The sequence below is a fragment of the Trachemys scripta genome, chromosome 1 (genome assembly GCF_013100865.1).
Source record: "Trachemys scripta elegans isolate TJP31775 chromosome 1, CAS_Tse_1.0, whole genome shotgun sequence".
In the NCBI taxonomy this organism is placed as follows: domain Eukaryota; kingdom Metazoa; phylum Chordata; order Testudines; family Emydidae; genus Trachemys; species Trachemys scripta.
The window spans coordinates 141,707,897-141,727,792 of record NC_048298.1 but is presented as its reverse complement, the minus strand read 5'-3'; the positions used below and the strand labels follow the sequence as shown (position 1 = coordinate 141,727,792).

Here is a 19,896-nt window from a genome sequence, read left to right as displayed (position 1 = left end):
TCACACATTTTAGTCCCTCTCTATTGCACCTCTTTGGGGACAAATTTTGCTACCCTCACCCTTCTCTGGGTAGAAGTCCTACCATGATTAGATTGGATCTCTGGACTGCAGCCCCCCTATTAACCAACTGCATTAACCTGACAGGCCCAGCTGTGTTTGGCACCTGTAAACCCTTTTCCTCCAGGAGCCTGTGACCCAGGATTGCCACCTCTGAGGTAGAAAAAAAGGGACATCCTGGATGAGCCTCAGACCATAAAACTAGACAGCTGGCAGAGTATGCTGAGCACCATTACAGATTTCCCAGGACTGTTACTTCAAAAAAGGGACAATCCTGGAAAAACCGGACAGATGGCAACCCAACTGTGACCAAAACCAACTTACTGAAAATAAGCATTTAGTTATTCATTCACCCATATGTACATACCAGTCAGAAACAAGAGTTAAAACGAAGGCCTGTATAGATATTTCTCCTTACCTAAATCTTAACTTTTCCTGGCTAGTTTTGGTAAGTGCATTCGGTCCAGTTACCATCTCAGGGCAGGGGAAGCAGACTGCCCTGCTGCATTGTCTTCCTCCTTCCATGTGTCACTCTCAGCATCTCCCCTTGGCAGCTGCTGACCATCCACTCAACCCAACTCTCCTGCCTAAGCCCAGGATCCTTTAATGGTTGAATATCTCCTTTGATCCTAGACTTGGGCCTGGAAAGAGTAAACCTTGCTAGCCTGGTTGGAGCCAGGCAGCGGCATTCCTTGGTTAATAGTTCCCTCCATTGTTCCCTTAAGGATCCTTAGCTCTGCCATTGTTTTGTTTCCTGCTTGTTTGCCCCCTAACAACTTCCTTTGATTTAAATTTATACAGGCAGGCAGGCAAATATCAAACAAGTAAGCTGAGGTGCATATGATATTAATCAAAATAAAACACTTAACTCCCTTATTCTCCACACTGTAATACAGCCATGATTCACTGGGTTTATTACATTGTATACTTTCATACATACAAGATGTATTGTACAGCATAAGGTTAAAGTGCAGTTCTACACTGGAAGGTAACTGTAAAAATATCATTATCGGACTTCAGGTTTATTGTCTTTCATGAGTCCAGAGCAAATTAGTTTAGTCTACAAGTAAAACATTATTTTTTTTAACTGCTGGCTCCACAAACTTAACCTGAGACCAGAGACAGAAGCTGGCTTCTTTCTGGTTCAAGCATCACCAGCAAAGATTCTGTTCCTCATTCTCCATTCTCGGTGAGCTGAGATCAGCCCTGGAACTGCAGAAATGAGGAGAAAAGTGACTTTATGCCACCTTTGCACTTCATGGATTCTGAGACTGCTCTAACTTTTCTCCCAGAACCCAAAGGTTGCTCTAACTTAGACCATGTGTCAACATTATAAATTTTGGTCAATGCAAGCTATGTCAGCATATAGCTGCTGAAGTTTCTATATAATTTGGGCACATGCATGCTTGCCTGCTTCTGTCAGTGCTGCACATACTCACCAGGAGTACTTGTGTTAATGTCAAGTGCAATGCACCATGGGTAAGTATCCCAGGGTGCCATCCACTACCATCTAGCACAATGACTTCTGGGATATTTTTGCAATGTTTTGTGGGATAGTAATGACTTCCCCAGGGATTTCTGGGCACTATGGGTCAAGTTCCCAGCATGCAACTTTCTCCATCCCATGCCATCCATATCCCATAATTTTCACACCACTTTTTAAAAATCCCACAAACCCGTGTAACACTTTTTGGTTTCTGTCATCTCTGACAGAAGCATGGAGCTTGCAGAGCTCTGCAGTATTCCAATGAACGTTGCAAATACAGGATGTATGCTTCTTCTTTGTGTACAGACTTTCAGGACGTACCGCAACAATGCAGGACATAAGGATTTCTTTGAGATGAGTTTGCTGAGGAACACAGCAAAAAACAATTCAAGTTTCTTGGTGGTGTACAGGGAGCAACTGCAGATGGCAAAGAGCTGCTTCTGGGCCCGAGAAATGAGCACTGACTGGTGGGATCATATCATAATGCAGGTTTGGGATGAGGAGCAGCTGCTGCAGAACTTTATCTGTGTGCTGAGCTTGCATCAGCCCTCCAGTGTATGGACACCAGAATGAGAGCTTCACTGACAGCTGAGAAATGAGTGGTGAACACACTCTGGAAAATTGCAACATGAGATTGCTACCAGTCAGTAGGAAATCATTTTGGAGTTGGAAAATCCTCAGTGGGGGCTGTTGTCATGCAAGTTCTTAGGGCCATTAATCATCTCCTGCTGTGCAGGACTGTGACTCTTGGCAATGTGCAACATATAGTAGATGGATTTGCAGCAATGGAGTTCCCAAACTGCAGTTCCCTATTTTGGCACCGGCCCACTTTGCCACAGATTACATCAACAGAAAGGGCTAATTTTCTATGGTTATGCAAGCACGGGTTGGTCACCAGGGATGCTTCATTGATATCAGTGTGGGAAGGTGCATGATGACTACGTCTTTAAGAACACAGGACTGTTCAGAGAACTGCCAGCAGGGATTTTCTTTCCAGACTCACAGATTACCACTGACCATATTGAAATGCCAGTAGTGATTCTGGGCGATCCAGCCTACCCCTTCTGCCCTGACTCATGAAGCAATACATTGGCCACCTTGATAGCACCAAGGAAAGATTTGATGACCAGCACAGCAGATGCAGAAAATCTGTTGAATGTGCTTTTGGTAGACTGAAGGGACACTGGTGATGTTTACTCTCTAGATGGGATCTCAGTGAGAAAAATATCCCAAATGGTTATAGCTGCCTGTTGGGTCCAGCATAATATCTGTGAGGCAAAAGGGGGAAAAGCTGCCACCATGGTGGAGGTGAAGCGTCTGTCTACTGCTTTTGAATACCCAGACATGGGGGCTATTACAAGAACCAAATGTGGACCTATGTGGTTGAGGGAGGCTTTGAAAGAGCACTTTAATGGTCAGTTACAGTAATGTTCTGTGTGCTGGACTGTTCTCTGAGCCTGGAGCTTTGAGTTCTGCTAAGAACTGTGCAGTGTTGGCTGTATATTTATAACAAAGGCTATGTGTTTCCCCGAAGCTATGAACTGTATGGTGCTTGGTGTGCACTTCCAAGTACTGTTTGCTTGACTACTGCTATTCATTCTGCAATATTCACTGTGCACTAATAAAGATCATAGGATTCTCCAGAAATAGAACTTGAAATCTGCTCTATTAGATAGGAATGATAAATGTAGACCCTGGTTCCTGTTTTATAATTTTGTTTTGTTTTGTAACCATTTGTTTCCACCACTCTCTCTTGTATCTAGTTAAATATCTATTCTTTCTTAAATAAACCTACTTTTGTTATATTAAAAGTGCTATGTGGTTTATAGGAATGGTGATTTAAGAGAAAACTGGCAAACTGGGGTACACTGCTTCTTTGAGGGTAGGGGATCTGTGATTTCTGTGAGTAGCCAGTGTCAGGGGCTGGATATCACAAGGGAACACTGCAAGGGGATTTGGAGACTGGAGTGCCCGTAATGTTAATGTGCAAGGTGATGTTATGGCTATCATACCCCAGAAGCGCTTGAATGGTTGGTGGTGTCAGGGAGCTGACACCCAGCCACCACAGGCAAGGCCACATCTTGCCACTCATGGTCTTGAGTACTCCAAGAACCATCACACTCTCCCAGGCCTCCCTGCCTGGAGAGCTCTTGCCTAGTTCAGGTTCCCTCAGAGCTCCCCTCCTCTGCAGCTTCCTTTATCCTCAGGAACTTTTTTCTTCAAGTGTGCTCTCCTAAGCCTTTTATTAGGCCCAGGTGCTCCTTCCTAAATTAACTGCCTTCCAGCAACTTAGGCAGTTAACTATCCCCAGGTGGACCTGCGTTGGCTCATTCCCTAATCCCTTCAGTAGAGCCTGTCACAGGCAGGCTAGGCATCTGACTCCTTTAAAGGGCCAGCCCTGTGACATAGGGTCTCCAGCATTCGGGTTTGCTGCCTCAGAAGACTAGTTATGTCCTGGTGCATTTCACCCTTCTTCTTCTGGGACTCCTGGGCTTTTTTCCTGTCCCCTGTGTTTTTCTCAATGCTGTCAGTCATATTGGCTCATCAAGCCTTTTGTTCATGTTCCAATACTGCACTAGCTTGCTGCATCTCACAGAATATGTCCTCTTCTTTCTCCTCCTCCTCAGGGTCAGGGGTTCTGCAGGCATGGAGGGTTAAACCCATCAAGGCCACAAGAGAAGCAGCTGCAGATAAAACAGACAGATGTACCATTGGATTTACAGTTACAATGGAAGGTTTCAAAACTCCCTTCCCTTATTTCCCATACATACTTTTAATAAGAAATACTTATTAACATTTCAGCTTTGGAGTGTCACAGGACAGCATCACTGTCCAGCCCCAGCCATGGTGAGCATGATCCACCAAGGATGGGAGAAGGAAAGATTTTCTGTTGCACAAAGCTGTAAAATTTCAGTCCCTATTCCATGGGTACAAAAAGTATAGGGCAATGGGACAGAATATTGGCACTATTTTCCACAGGCAGTGGTGATTCTAGCTGGTATCTCATTCCTGAGGGTCACAAAAGGCACAGATAACACAGCTGCTACTGGCACCCAGAACTACTCAGGCCTGTTTGCAACTAGCCTATTTACTGCAATGGTACCAGCAGAACTCATTGCAGAGTGGCATGGGAAAGTGTCCTCCTGCACAGGAAAAAATAAAGCTGTCATCCCTAGAAACCTTGAAGAGAGGATTACAAAGTATCTCCATGAAAGTTTCATCAAGATCTCTCAGAAGGATAAAAGGGATGTCGCTATTCACTTAAACAAAGTATTCCATATGCTCCCCCCAACCCAACAGGAGAATGAAAAGCAGATGCCAACTCTACCTCTGTTTGTTGTACCTCTAACATTTCTATCTGAGTAAAACACTAAAAAGTCGGTACCTTTGTCTTGCTAACTGGGGGATGGGCCAGGTTCCTTCTTTAAATTTAACCACTGTAAGGAAAAATGCATGGACACACTGCCTTGAGTTCCTTTCCCCTTCATTAGGCTCATCTGCACTTGCCAGGCAGAACTGTCTAGACTCTGGCAGAATCTCAAACAGTTACTAGTTTGCGGCATCATGGGTGATGGCTGGAACCCCGTTTTGGGGAGGCTGGCCCCGAGCTCCACCCTTCCTCTGCAGCCGGAGCCCTGGGGCCCTCTGCCCCTCCCCCCTTGGCCAGAGGAGCCCCAGGCTGGCCAAAGGCCTGAGCACCTCCCCCTCAGCCAGAGCCCCGAGCCCCTCCACAGCTGGAGCACTGAGGCCCCTCCCCCTCATGGCCAGAGCCACGAGCCCCTGCCAAGAGGAGCCCCAGGCCAGCCAAAGTCCCTAGGCCCCTCACCCGACCTGCCCGGAGGAGCCACTGGCCAGCCGCAGCTGCACCGCGCCTCCCCTCCCCAGACCCCAAGCTGCCCTGGAAAAAAGCTCTCACTCTCGCGAAGAAGCTTTTGCTATGCTCCATGTAGGTTGTGTGGGGGGCTGAGGAGGCAGTACTCAGCTTCCTGGGTTCCTCAGTAATCTCTCTGGAGTCCAGGGAGATTACTGATCAACCCAGGAAGCTGAATAGCACATACTGCCTCCTCAGCCATCCCGGGACCTACTTGGGGCATAATAAAGCAAAGACTTGCCCCCCAAACTCCACAACCAGGGGTCCAGTGCCCGCGGCAGTACTGGGGGAGACTTGCCTCCCCTGGCCTATTATACCCACCGCCCATGGTAGCATGGCTGGAGTCCCCTGTGGCAGCTCCACTCTTCTCTTCTTCCTTCTCCTCCTCACTGTTCATAGCAGGGGCCTCTGTCTTAGGCTCCTCTCAGGTATCCACAGTGGTCTGCAGTGTGCTGGTGGGGTCTCTGCCAAGCATGGCATTCAGCTCATTGTAAAAGTGGCAGGTCAGTGGCTGTGTTCCCTGATCTTCAGGTGTCCCTGTTGAAGTCCTTGGCTTTCATGCAGCACTGCTGCTGATCCCTATTGCACCCCTTTGCCTGCATCCCCTGTGCAATCTGCTTGTAGATGTCCACCTTTCTGTGGCTGGTCTGTAGCTAAGCTTGCACAGGCTTATCTCCCACAGGCCCAGGAGATCCAAACCTTCCTGTCTGTCCAGTTAGGATCACATTTAGTGTCTCTCTGTGTGCATGAAGCCGGCATGGCCAGTTGGGCAGTTTCACACTACAAAGATGAGCAAGGTGTGCTCACAAACATAGGCAGTTAGAAAAAGGCATTTCAAAAACACATGGAGGGCTTTAAAGGGGCTTCCCATCTCTGTGACCCCTGGGTGGTTGAGTTTAAAATTGTGACCAGAGTGGTCACTGTCACAAGGAATGGGGCATTGTGGGACAGCTGCTCGAGAACTGTTAGGGTTGACATAGGTCACACACTGTCTACACTCGCACTGCTTGACCTCAATAGGTCAATTGCACCTCAACGCTGTCTGGGGAGGTGGTTTTACTGCATCGCTGTAACAGGCTGCTTATTTTTACCGGAGATTAATTTTAATACACAAATAGGTTATGCAAGGCAGTTATGTTGATCTAACTTGGTAGCATAAATCAGGCCTTAAGCTCTTCTGAGCTTTATGAGCCACTGTAGCAGACCAGACGAGTCAGAGTGCCCTGTACTCCAGCCCCCCTTTGTCCCTCCTCCAACACTTTTTACTACTCCTTGCTAGGCACTGTGAGGGAACCGCATAAAGCCAACATTACCATGGAATTCCCTTTATGCCATGGGGATTCCCAAGTGGCTGGTTCTAGTGTAGTGTAGTGTAGACCAGACCTAAGGGTACATCCAGACTACCCGTCGTATCGGCGGGTAGCGATCGATTTATTGGGGATCGATATATCACTTCTCGATCCCCGAACGCGCTCCCCGTCAACTCCAGAACTCCACCGGAGCGAGCGGCGGTAGTGGAGTCAATGGGGGAGCCGCGGCCATCGATCCCGCGACGTGAGGATGGGAGGTAAGTCGGAATAAGATGTGTTGACTTCAGCTACGGTATTCCCGTAGCTGAAGTTGCGTATCTTACATCGACACCCTCCCCTAGTGTAGACCAGGCTTAAGATACAAGCTTTCAAGCTCCGCAGAGCTCTTCTTCGTGTCTGGGAAAGCCAATCAGAGTATCACTACTAAATACAAGGTGGAACAGATTGTTAAGTATATGGAGTTAACACATGTTTCAAGAGATCATTCAAGATGAAGTGGGCTAACAACTCTGCAATCAGAGGACAAAGGAGGGTTAGTGGGTTACAGATTTTCAAAAGCGCTCAGCTGAGTGCCCAGCTCTTTAGAAAACCAGCATTTATTTAGCTGCCCAAATATGGATTTTGGAATCTAACTACAGACACCTATTTTTGAAACTCTTGGCCATTAAGCAATAGATTTGTATCTCTGCAGGCCATTCTACTGTGCATGAACAAAACTTCCATCCTTAATTTTAGACATAGTGAACCAATTGTCTTTCTCCGTGGCTTATTTCTTAGCACTCAATAAGATCTGCAGGACAAGTCATGTTTGAACAAGAGCAATCCTGCAATTTTTAAGTTATTTGTGTGCAGAATTCCTGATGGGGAATTTCTAATTGCTGGTAACTGGACCCCTGCAGCCCTGTCCCTACCCCGCCTCTTCCCCCAAGACCCTGCCCTTTTCAGCCTCTTCGTTTGAGGCCCTGCCATTCTCTGCCTCTTCCCTTGAGGCCCTGCTCCTTCTCAACCCCTTCTGTCAGGCCCTGCCCCCTTTTCCATTCTCTCCACTAAGGCCCCATCTCTGTCCCACCTCTTCACCCCCAAGGCCCTGCTCCCATCACTTGTTCCTCTTCCCCACTCCCCCTGTCGCTCACTGGGTCATCTCCACCTCCCTCTCGCCCAGCTGGGTTCCCTCTGCTCCAGGTATGGGGGGATGGGAGCTACTGCAGCTTGACAAGGAGTCTGCCTGCATGTAGGAGGTGGCCCTGGCTGAGTAGGGGATCTCACTTGTTAATGACCCAGTTCCTCTCTCTGCCCTGCGGTAACCAAGCTTTTGGTGTTCAGTCGGTATATCTAACCGGACACTGCCAGGTCCCTTTTCCAACCAGACTTTCCAGTCAAAAACCGGGCACCTGGCAACCCTAAATTGTACTGGTACACAGAAGCCAAAAACCGGACTGTCTGGGTAAAACCCGGATGGTAACAACCCTAGGAAGGAGTGTATGCATGTGGTGGGGATTGTTTGGTATGGGGGCTTTTTACTCAAAACTTCAAAATTGTGGAACCTTATTTATATTTAAAACAAAAGAAAAGCTCTCTGGCTGAGACCAAATATGACAATTTTTAGACCAAATAGAAATATGTTTTAGACACTTAACAAATAAAGAGATTAAAATTAAAGCTGGACTCAGTCTTCATCAATAGCATGCACTACCCTCACACATTATAGTAAAGTGCTTTGAGATCTTTAAAGGAAAGGCACTATAGAAGTGCAAAGAATTAATAATAAGTGCATATTTCTAAAGTCATATAGAGAGATAAGGCGTGTGAGGTAATGATGTAATATCTTTAATTGGCCTAACTTCTATATCCAAGACTATAACAGGGTTCAAAAAAGAACTAGATAAATTCGCCAGGATGGGCTGGGATGGTGTCCCTAGCCTCTGTTGGCCAGAAGCTGGGAATGGGCAACAGGGGATGGATCACTTGATGATTACCTGTTCTATTCATTCCCTCTGGGGCACCTGGCACTGGCCACTGTCAGAAGACAGGATACTGGGTTAGATGGACCTTTGGTCTGACCCAATATGGTCATTCTTAGGTTCTGTTGGTGAAAAAGACAAGCTTTCGGGCCACACAGAGCTCTTCTTCAGGTCTGGAAGAGGTACTCAGGATGCCACAGCTAAATACAAGATGGAACAGATATGGAGTTAACACATTGCAAGGTGAAGTGGGCAGTTATCTCTACAGTCATAGGACAAAGAAGGGTTAGTGGGTTACAAATTGTTGTAATGAGCCATAAATCCAATGTCTTTATTGAGACCATGAGTTTTTATATCGAGCAGAGTTATGAATTTAAGGACATCTTTTGAAGATGTCGTTCAAGTTTCCTTTGAGGACAAGGACTGAGAGGTCAGATATGGAGTGATTGTTTTGTGAAAAGTGTTCATCCACAAGTGATAGGGTGTCTTTTTGTCTTTTATCATTTTTCTATGTGAGTTCTTTTGAGAGCAAAGTGATTGTCTGGTTTCACCCACATAGTTATTACTAGGGCATTTAGTGCACTGAATGAGATATGCTGCATGTTGTGATAGGCATGTGTAGGACCTATGGACCTTGAAAGATGTGTTGTGGGGGGTATAGATCATCAGATCAGTGGAGAAATGTCTGCAGGTTTTGTATCTATCATAGCTGCCATATCTGTCATATCTGCCATAATAACAGATGCAAAATCTGCAAACATATCTCCATGGCTACAACAATCAGTACTGTGGGCGAACACTTTTCACAGAATGATCACTCCATATCTCTCAGAATGATCACTCTCAATCCTCATCCTCAAAGGAAACCTGCACAATACCTTCAAAAATTCATAACTCGGCTAGACACCAAAAATCATGGACTTAATAAACACATTGGATTTATGGCTCATTACAACAATCTGGAACCTGCAAACCTTCCTTTGTCCTATGACTGTAGAAGTGTTAACTGCCCACTTCACCTTGCATGGTCTCTTGCAACATCTATTTCACCTTGTATTTAGCTGTTGTGCTCTGAGTACTTTTCCCAGACCTGAAGAAGAGCTCTGTGTAAACTGGAAAGCTTGTTTCTTTCACCAACAGAAGTTGGCCCAATAAAAGCTATTACCTCACTCACCTTGTCTCTCTAATATCCTGGGACAAACATGGCTACAACAACATTACAATGAAAGTCATATAGTTGCTTTCAGAAATTGTGCATGTTGTGACATGATTGCTCTCTTAAGTTTCCTTCTTCCTCTATGCTGCGCTCCCCTGCTGTGCATGTGATCATTGCTCAGCACTATTCAAAACAAGTACAATTTGTCCTTTACTCATCATAGAGCTGGCCAAAAATGCCAATTGCTTTTTTGTGGCAATTTTTTTTAATGATTTTTTTTTCAAAATTTCCCAATGAAACATTTCAGTGAAAAACTGAAACAATTTTTTTTCAAAAAAACAAAAATTGATCAGTTTTTAAAAACTGAAAATATTATGGTTTTAATTTTGTAATTAAAAAAACCAGAAAATGTCAAATGAAATTAAAAAGGACCTTTTCTGTTGAAAACAAAAATTAAATAAAATTTTTCTACCAACTGCAGTCTTGAGGCTGCTGCTGTGACACAAATTTTACTTTTCCAAAACAAATTGCAACAAACTGACTAGTGTGTGTGTCCCTCACTGCCCCCTTGTGTCTAGAGGCCTAAGACAATAAGAGAGAGCCGATTGCAGAGAGAGCCATGCTTTTGGAGCCAGATGTCCTGGGTTCTACTTTCAATGTTACATGTGTGCAAGTTGAGTGGATGCTGCATGATATTTGCATGTTTGCTGCTATTGATGTGCTACGTCCTGTCCTAGCTAAGGCCATCTGTCCTTGAAGATTCCCAGTTCCAAACAGGAAGCGTCTGCAAGTCCGTGTAGGCACGGAACACGCAAACATCTGCTGCACACATTTTATTTATTTATTTATTGGCTTGGCTGTATGAGTCATGCAGTATATCTACCACATTTTCTCAATCTGTACCCCAACCAGGTAGGATTGACAGCTGTAGAAAACTATATATTCCAAGTGCTAAATAGGTTATCTACCCTCCCTAGGAAAGAAAAGCTTTGAGCTTTACAATTGTGCCTCGAAGCCATGGCCCCTGTTTTTGACTTTGCCACTGGTGAGGCTGAGTGTCTGACCTCTGTTAACGGGCGGTACCTTTAATAGTCAGAGAGGGAAGTAATTTTATACTCGGCGTGTGAGTGATTCATGTTCTCAAAGGGGATAAAAATGTTATTAGAAAATTCTCCTGCCAAATGTGTGGCAAACGAAACCAATTTATTAATGCTGTGAAGCCAATGTGTGAAATTGGGCTAAGAGGTGAGGTGCAGTTTTACCCACTTGCTTCCTGCAGCAGATTGTGGTGTAGCACAAAGGGCTCTTGTCTCCAGAAAGCGAACGCTACTGCCATAATCACAAATGCCAGCAGCAAACAAACATTTTCTTCCACTTGGGATGAGCTTCAAAGGGCTGAGAGATAAATGCTGAGTTGGAGACAAAAGGCCTCGATTACGAGCCATACAACTGCTGCGTGAAATCTGTAAAACACATTGTCAGGATACTTTTGAAAATGAGATTGGTTTTGTTCTTTCCACAGTTCAGTGTTTCCTTGCCATTTAGAATGATTATATATTTTATTATTTGTTAAGCACTGTCAGTGTGCTCTGTGTTGTACAAGACAAACAGTCCTGGCCCCAGAAAACATCCAGTTTAAACAAAGCACACAGAGATTAGGCATAGAGCTTTGGAGCCTTGTCAACTCAAGGGGCCTATACATCACCCATACTTTATACTAGTGCATAGGACACAGGACTTTGGGGCCATGGCAGGCATTTCTTCATAATATGCCATACAAAAACCAAGTGCACGTGCTGTAGACAGAGCAGGTCTGAACAGGAAAGCACTGAAATCATTCTGATCCCAAAGAGCCATGGTGGAGAACTGCTCCTCTGCCTCTCACCTGTGGAGTTCTACAAGTCTCATTGCTCTTCCCTGCCCCATTAAACATTTGAAGTTATAGACAAAGATTGTGAGGCAGCATGGGTTCAGGTTTAAGCAGCATGCGCATGACACACAACTCCACATCTCTTTCACCTGCTATGCAACCAGCACCAGTTCCAGCTCTCAATGCCTGGGAGACATCAGCACCTGGACAAAGAACAGTCCGCCAGTGCTGAACCCTGGCAAGACAGGGGGGGATTATAGGAGGAAGGGGGAAATCCTTTTAAAAACTCATCATCATCAGAACAGAATATATTCCTCCAATTAGGGTATCTGCTTTCTAACCATTAGGCCAGTCTACAGCCTCACTTCTTCTGGACCCTTCTTGCTACTGGATACCCAAAAAACTAGACATGATAATATTCCCATCTCCTATCTGCAGCTGGCGAGAAAACTGGGACCCATCCTATGAGATTCAGATTTGGCTTTGGTGATCCATGGATTCATAACCGCCAGGTTTATTGCAACTCATTATCCTTAGAAATGATGCTGATGACTCTGATAAAGCTTCAGTTGGCTCAGAACACAGTAGCCCACTTACCAGCCCAGGTCACCAAGACTGACTGACTGGCTGGCTCCCCTGAATAATTGAAGGTTTGGGCTTGATATTCAAAGCCCTCTATGGGACTGGCCCAAGCTGCTAAGAGATCCCCTTTCTCTCCACAGATTGCCCACAGAGACAGCTACGTTCACAGGAACAATTTCCATATTTCAAAAAATGCTGCCCCTAGGAACTCCAGATTAGTGTGTACACCGGTTTGAGTCATTTTGCAAAAACAAATAAAGTACAAAGTGCTTATCTTTTTCTTTCTTTTATTTTGAGTCAAGGAGGGATTGGGATAAGTGGGAATGTTCTGATGTTGGAGCTGAAGTGCTGCTACTTCTTGTGGAAAAGAAAGGATACATGATTGGCATGTAATGAACTGAGTGAGAAGTCTCACTGTGAAACTCGACACTTAAGTGTACCTCACTCTTCTCAACAAACTACAAAAGCAGAGGCTTAAGCAAGCCCAACCTTTCTGTTCACCTCTCATGCAAGAAAGCATTTGTAATATTATCCCTGGGCTCGGTCTGTGGAAGCAGGAGCCTTTGCTTGAACAGAAGAAGGGAATTTATTCAAGATTTCTCTGATCGAGCAGAGGTGTGAAAACTGCCTATTGTCCTTTTAGGGGTTAGGGATGGGGAAATGCACAAGAGTTTGGTGACTGGGAGTGAAAACAGTATAGCAACTAGGCACACACTGTACAGGGCACCTGGAATATGTAATATGCAGCTTGGATGTGTAAACAGGGAAATATTGAGCATGGAGATTACATTATCTCTGTATTTGGCATTGCTATGACCACTACTAGAGTATAGTGTCCTGTTCTGGGGCCCACAGTTCATGAAGGATTTTGATAAATTGGAGAGGGGATGTTGATAAAGCAGAGAAGAGCCGCAAGCATGATTAAAGGGTTGGAAAACATGCCTTATATTGATAGAATAGAGCCAAGGAACTCAATCTATTTAGTTGAACAAAGAGAAAGTTAAGGGTGACTTGATTACAGTGTATAAATACCTACCATTGGGAACAAATATTTAATAATGGGCTCTTCAATCTAGCAGACAAGGTATAACAAGATCCAATAGCCTGTGATCCAGAGATGGGATTGCTGACTAGATCATTGGGACTGGTGTTAAATGAGAATATCTAGAAGAAGGTCTCTCCATTTCATTTAGCCTCCTGTCATGACAGGGGTAAAAGGAGGCTTGCAGAGCCAATACCCCCTCCTGCTGCTCCATATCCCCAACCTGCAGCAGCAGCGTTGAGCTCTCTTAGCTCTGGTCTACACTACAAACTTATGCTAGTATAACTACATCACTCAGTGGTGTAGAAAAGCCATACCCCTGAGAGAGACAGTTATATCAACCTAATCCCCAGTGTAGACAGCACTATGTTGACAGGAGGGCTTTTCTCATCAACATAGTCACCACCTCTTGTATAAGTGGAATACTTACGTGACTGGGAAGAATGCAAGGCCATCAATATAAAAAAAACCAGCTGAAAATAATTCCCTGCCTTCAAAAAAATTAGGAGAGCAGATGCCAAATCTCAGCAACCCCATATGCCCCAAATAGGACTCCCAAATTTGTATACAGGGTCATGTTCCATTCTTCTTCCCCCCATAAATCTCAGCACAACCCCCATGGAGCTCTCACTTAGCAGGACTGGCTTCTTGTTGTGCATTCCTAGCCCCAACATCACAGAGGCTAAGGTAGTAAGCTAGAGTCCTGAAATGGGAAAGCAAAGAAGAAGAAAACTCCCTCTCCCAAAATATTCCTTTCTACCTAAGCCAAACAGAAACTCTACCCACTGCCCAATAGTCTACTAACATACTCCCAATTCCCACCATTTCCTTCTCCCTTCTTCTCAAACATCATCAGTGCACTGTCTAACTCTCACTGCAGCAAAAAAATACCTCTTCATTCCACCCACCCATAAAAATGGTAGGAAAGACTCTGCTGGTGCAGGCAGAGACATCCTTTCAGTGGGGTACATGTTCAAAGCATTGTGTTAAAGTGGATGGGAGTTAACAGCTTACAGTCTAGTGACATTTTTAAAAATGTATCCCAAATCAGATTGCTTTTATCTCTTAGCCCCAATTTACAGAGGTATCATCCGCATTAGCAAAGACCCTATCAAAGTCTGCAAGAGGTCACTGATTATTCAAGGCTACAGTCTGGTTGGCTGATTGAGCCAGGAGAAAAAGTTGCAATTAGCTTACTTTAAACATCCATAACGCACAGTCAACCTGTGGAACTCCTTGCCAGAGGTTGTTGTGAAGGCCAAGACCATAACAGGGTTCAAAAAAGAATTAGATAAATTTATGGAGGATAGGTCCATCAATGGCTATTAGCCAGGATGGGCAGGGATGGTGTCCCTAGCTTCCGTTTGCCAGAAGCTGGGAATGAGCAACAGGGGATGGATCACTTGATGATTACCTGTTAGGTTCACTCTCTCTGGGGCACCTGGCATTGGCCATTGTTGGTAGACAGGATACTGGGCTAGATGGACCTTTGGTCTGATCCACTAGGGCCATTCTTATGTTCTTATGTTTAAAAAATATCGAATGATTTTTCTTCATATTTGGCTTATTTTGTAGATCTTGTTGAGACTTAAGAATCAAGACAACTCTAAAGGCTGTGGGCCACTTTCTGATGTCAGTTGCACTGCTTTAAATCCTCAGTCACTCTGTTGAAGTCAATGAAGTTATTCCAGGTTTACACTGGTGTAAATAAGATAAGATCAGAACCTGGCCCCATTTATATTGTAACTTGTATTTAGGGATGTATAAGAAATTAAATTTCTTGTTATAATAATTAACAAATCATTTATAATGATAAGGGACCATATTTTAAGGCATTAAGCACAGGATGGGAGAGTTAAGGCTGAGCTTTCACCTAACTTTGCATTTGCTGAATCTTTGGATTTTCCAGAGTCAGTCTTTGTCTACATTGGCTTTTAGCCACAAGTGTAGCTACTTTGATGTGGCTATGCTGGGGAAACCCCCTAGTGTAGACATGGAAACTGTGATTTACAGTGCTGCAGTTTACCGCTTGTATTTGTTGTGTCTCTAACTAGGTAACTGTCAGTCTGTTTTCAGAGTGGCAGAGTGCGATGTAGTCTCATATAATAACATTTCCAATACAGTGTTGCATGGCTCTGACTTCATTTGCTTCTAATGTCCTCATAAGTGTCTATATGAAGCATACTGCTAACCCATTTGAAGCTGACTCTTGGTTTGTTGCTGGGTTGAGGTAGCAGATTTAGCATTTGTTACTGAATTCCTCAGAAACAAATTGAGAATGATTATCTGACACTTTCCCTTCAAGTAACCTATACACAGCAAACATATACCTCATTAAGTTCATTACGTGTACTACTTCTGTCCACCTGGAATAAGCATCAACCATAAGTACATTTTCTTACTGTTATCTGTAAATTAGCTGAAAACCCATTTCCTTCAGTCACAAATAACTATAATGATAAGCAGCTATCTTTAAAATTAACACTGACCTGCAAGCAAACTAGTAGTTGATGTCTCACTGACTACAACTTTCAAAACTATGTTGGTTTATTTGTTTTCCATTAGGACATTTTAGTTTGTACATCTCTTCAGAAATCACAGAGCCACAGTCCCTGAATCAGTTTCTATTCTCACCTATGCTGCCCCTCATGCTTGGAAGGGGCTCCCAGAAACATCCACAAAGCTACTTCATCGTCCCCTTTCATATGCCTCCTTAAAACTCTCCTTTGCTGTGGTACCTACAAAAAACTGGACAATAGTGAGGCTGCTGGTGTGTGAGACCACTGCCTATCATGCAGACCAACACTGTCTCATTGTTTCCTTGTACTCCCCCATCCGTTTGTACCGATCTGTTGTCTCTTGTTTTATACTTAGATTGTATGCTCAGAAGGGCAGCACTTTTTGTTCGGGATCCTAGGCTCTACAGTAATACAAATAATGAAGAATAATAATAGTCTTTACCAATGTGGTGTATTGGAGCTCTCTGCATTCCGCACTATAGAAGTTATGAGAAATGGTATAACTTAGAAGCTGCCTTGTCATAAAGAGGCCTGATTCAAACAGACTACTCCCTACAGTTCTAGGCAACTGCACCTGTATTCCTCTTTTGTTGTCCAGCAAGGTCACCCAGTCTAGGCACCCAGCTACTCAGCCACCATCTCTCTTGGGTGATAGAGCTCACCCCAGCTCTAACAAGGGATCAGGTAGGAGCCAGTCCTTCAAATCCCACAAAGGTTTTTTTTTCTATGTTTACAAGTTCATAACAGCTTTGATCTTCAGATATCATAATGCCACTATATAAATCCTTGGTACGACCACACCTTGAATACTGCATGGAATTCTGGTCACTTCAACTCAGAAAAGACATTAGAATTGGAAAAGGTAAGGAGAAGAGCAACAAAAATTATTAGGGGTACGGAACAGCTTCCATATGGAGAGAGATTAAAAAGACTTGGACTATTCAAATTGTAAAAGAGATGACTAAAGGGGTACATGATAGAGGTCTAAAAATCATGAATGGTGTGAAAATAGTAAATAAGGAAGTGTTATTTAGCCTTTCACATAACACAAGAACCAGGGGTCACCCAATGAAATTAATAGGCAGCAGGTTTAAAACAAACATAAAGAAGTACTTCTTCATACAATGCATAATCAACGTGTGGAACTCGTTGTGAGGGCAGGTTGACTCTGCATTGTATGAAGAAATAATTCTTTATGCTTGTTTTAAACCTGCTGCCTATTAATTTCATTGGGGCAGGTTCTTATGTTATGTGAACTGGATTAAAAAAGAATGAGATAAGTTCATGGAGGATAGGTTCCTTGAGGGCTATTGGCCAAGATGGTCAGGAATGCTACCGTATGTTCTGGGTGTCTGGGACTGAACAACAGAAGATGGATCATTTGATAATTGCCCTGTTCTGTTCTTTCCTTCTGAAGCATCTGGCATTGGCCACTGTCAGAAGAAAGGATACTGGACACAGTATGGCCATTCTTATGTTCTTATTCAGCCTGTTTTCAGCTGTTCATAATCTTTTGAAATATCCACCCTTTGGACTGATTTTTTCCATGTCTAAGCTTTCTTGAAAGTGATTTGTGTCTGTCTTTCTGTCTGTCTGTAGGAGTGTGTGGCCATCCCTCCCTGTCCATCTCAGAGGGAGGTCACTCTCGGGTCCCTAATAAGGCAAGGGTTATTGGGAGATTAGTAGTCTCTACGACCCTGACCCTTTAGGTGGGACCAAGCAGCACGTAGCCCAGGGCCCTGGCCACAGGCAAGGCTGAGCAATAAAGAGTCTACGGGCTCAGGCTGTCAAACATGGCAGAGCACTCAACAGTCTAGAAGCTCAGGCCCTTGGGCAGGGTGGAGCACACACAGTCTGATGTCCTAGCTCTGGCAGACGGCAGAGAAATGCAAGCCTCTTGGCCTAAGGTAGGAAGGCTGCCACCCCAAGGGTGGGGATGGAAGCAGGGGGTAGGGGTCCCAGGCCCACCCTACTCTACCAGGTCTGAGCCCAGGGCCCCAAAAGTAGCAGAGTGTTCCACCACTGGGTTAGCTAGGATCTGCCTTAAACACACTGACCTGGGTTCAGGCATTAACGAAACCAAACTACTGTCAGGTGTCCTTGGGCTACTTCCTACACTCTCCTCGCAGTGTACCTGTGGCTCAGGATCATCCTCTGTTTCCCTGAGGTGCATGGCTAGCGGCAGTCTCAGCAGCTCCTCGGTGCCCTGATCTGGCAGCTCTGGTAAGTCCTCAGTGCAGCAGGGATCCTCTTCAGGCTCAAGCCCCAGCAGCAGGCAGGAGGAGTCTCTCTCCTTCTGCGCCTCCAGCCCAACTGAGCTGCAAGGCCAGACTTTTATGCTTCCTGTGTTGCCCCTCTGCTTCCGGCAGGGCAGGCATAGGTGTCCTGGCTTCGCCCATCAGGGGCTGGGCAGGGGTTCCTCCCTCTCAATCTCAGAGGGAGGCCATGCCCCCTCGCTACACCATCCATCTGTTGTTATTACTATTTGTATTCCCACAGTGGCTAGGATCTCACTATGCTCGGTGTCTGTCCATCTGTCTGTTTGTGTTCATAAAGTTTGAGCAAAATCCTTTCAGACATTTTTTAGCACAGCAATGGTGAAAAAATCCATTTTTCCTGATTTAGAAAAATTCAAACCACATTTTTTTAAAGACTAAGCTTCAGAGGGAAAATGGCTTAGATAGCTTGGAAAAATTGTTTTTGATTTTCCACAGTCACAAATGTTTGAAAGTTGCCAAACGAGCATGCGCTATAGATTTCTTCATTAAAGCTATAGCTGTGCATTGTGGGTGAAATTCCAGTAACTGGGTTTAACAAGGGTAAATCCACCCCCCAAATTGTGGCCAGAAAATGGGTCCGCACAGGCTCCCTGAAGCCCTTCTACACCTATTGTGTGCAGTTTTAGCCCCATTGGATCCACAGAATCACAGATCTTATGGCTTTTTCCCTGGCCTTCCATTTTGCACCAGTGCCACAATGTACAGGGCTGGTGTAGAGGTCCCCTCCTCAGTGAGTTCAGTGGAAATCATAATGCAGGATAACAGGAATAACACAGACTGCTGTCTTGATAGGATGCTGAAATTGTAAATCAGTATGGAATTCAGCCAGAAACAGACTTCAGCAACCAGTGTTGACAGCACCAGCATCCTAGAGTTTATCTAGTTTATGTCCCTTTACACAAAGCTTATACAAACCTGGGTCCTCTTGAGCCCAATAAATTTTGAAATGAAGAGATCTTGATTCTCCATTCTTGGAACTGCTGATTTTAATCTCCATGCGTTTGGCTTTTCTCTCTCTTTCTCCCTCAAAACATCCCCAGTTAACTGAGATAAAATTAATTTAATATACAGTCCTCAAATAAAGGACATATCAGATATTAAACTGATAAGAACAGATACTACGCTTGATCTTAGCTCATAGAGAGCTGAGAAGCGAGTTCTTCACCAGTACATTGGCAAAAGTAGTGGGGCTTTAATCATAAAATCCCAGTTTATTTGCAGTCAGTGTCTATAGACATGCTAAAATATGCTGAGAATAGACAATAAAACCCATTTTTGATCCTAACATTAGCAAGTAGGACTACATACCCTTCAAAGGAACTGTATCCTCATATAACAGGGCTGAATGTGGTATTCTAATTTCAATCCCCTTGTGCTTTTTCTCCACCCTTACTGATAGATCTCACCCTTCAGTGATCTTAGCAGAGTGAAATCACAAACTCCCCAAATGATCCCCATCTGGAATGTCAGGAGGAAGGGAAATGCTTATGGAATGTTAAATGTTGAGTAAAAAGTTGAGTATACAGTTGTCCTACAATCAAGAAATTTAAAATGGGTTCACAGAAACTGTAATTCTGCTCTCAGTCCATGTACCTTAAAGAGGTTATCTGATCTGAACATGATCTGGTGTTCACACTGCACAGCTAGCTGAGCATGCATATGGCTGCGATGGAGTCCACATTTAAGAGGGGGAATAGTCTAGGTTGGGACCCCTCACACGTTACCTCTCCTTCGTTATATTTGTTTGTTTTAATTTTATGTCA

At 44.4% G+C, this 19,896-nt stretch overlaps 1 pseudogene; it reads right to left on the bottom strand.

The window, feature by feature from the left end:
• Positions 1-19,172: 19,172 nt before the first annotated feature.
• LOC117871420 lies at positions 19,173-19,290 on the bottom strand (annotated as a pseudogene).
• Positions 19,291-19,896: the final 606 nt, after the last annotated feature.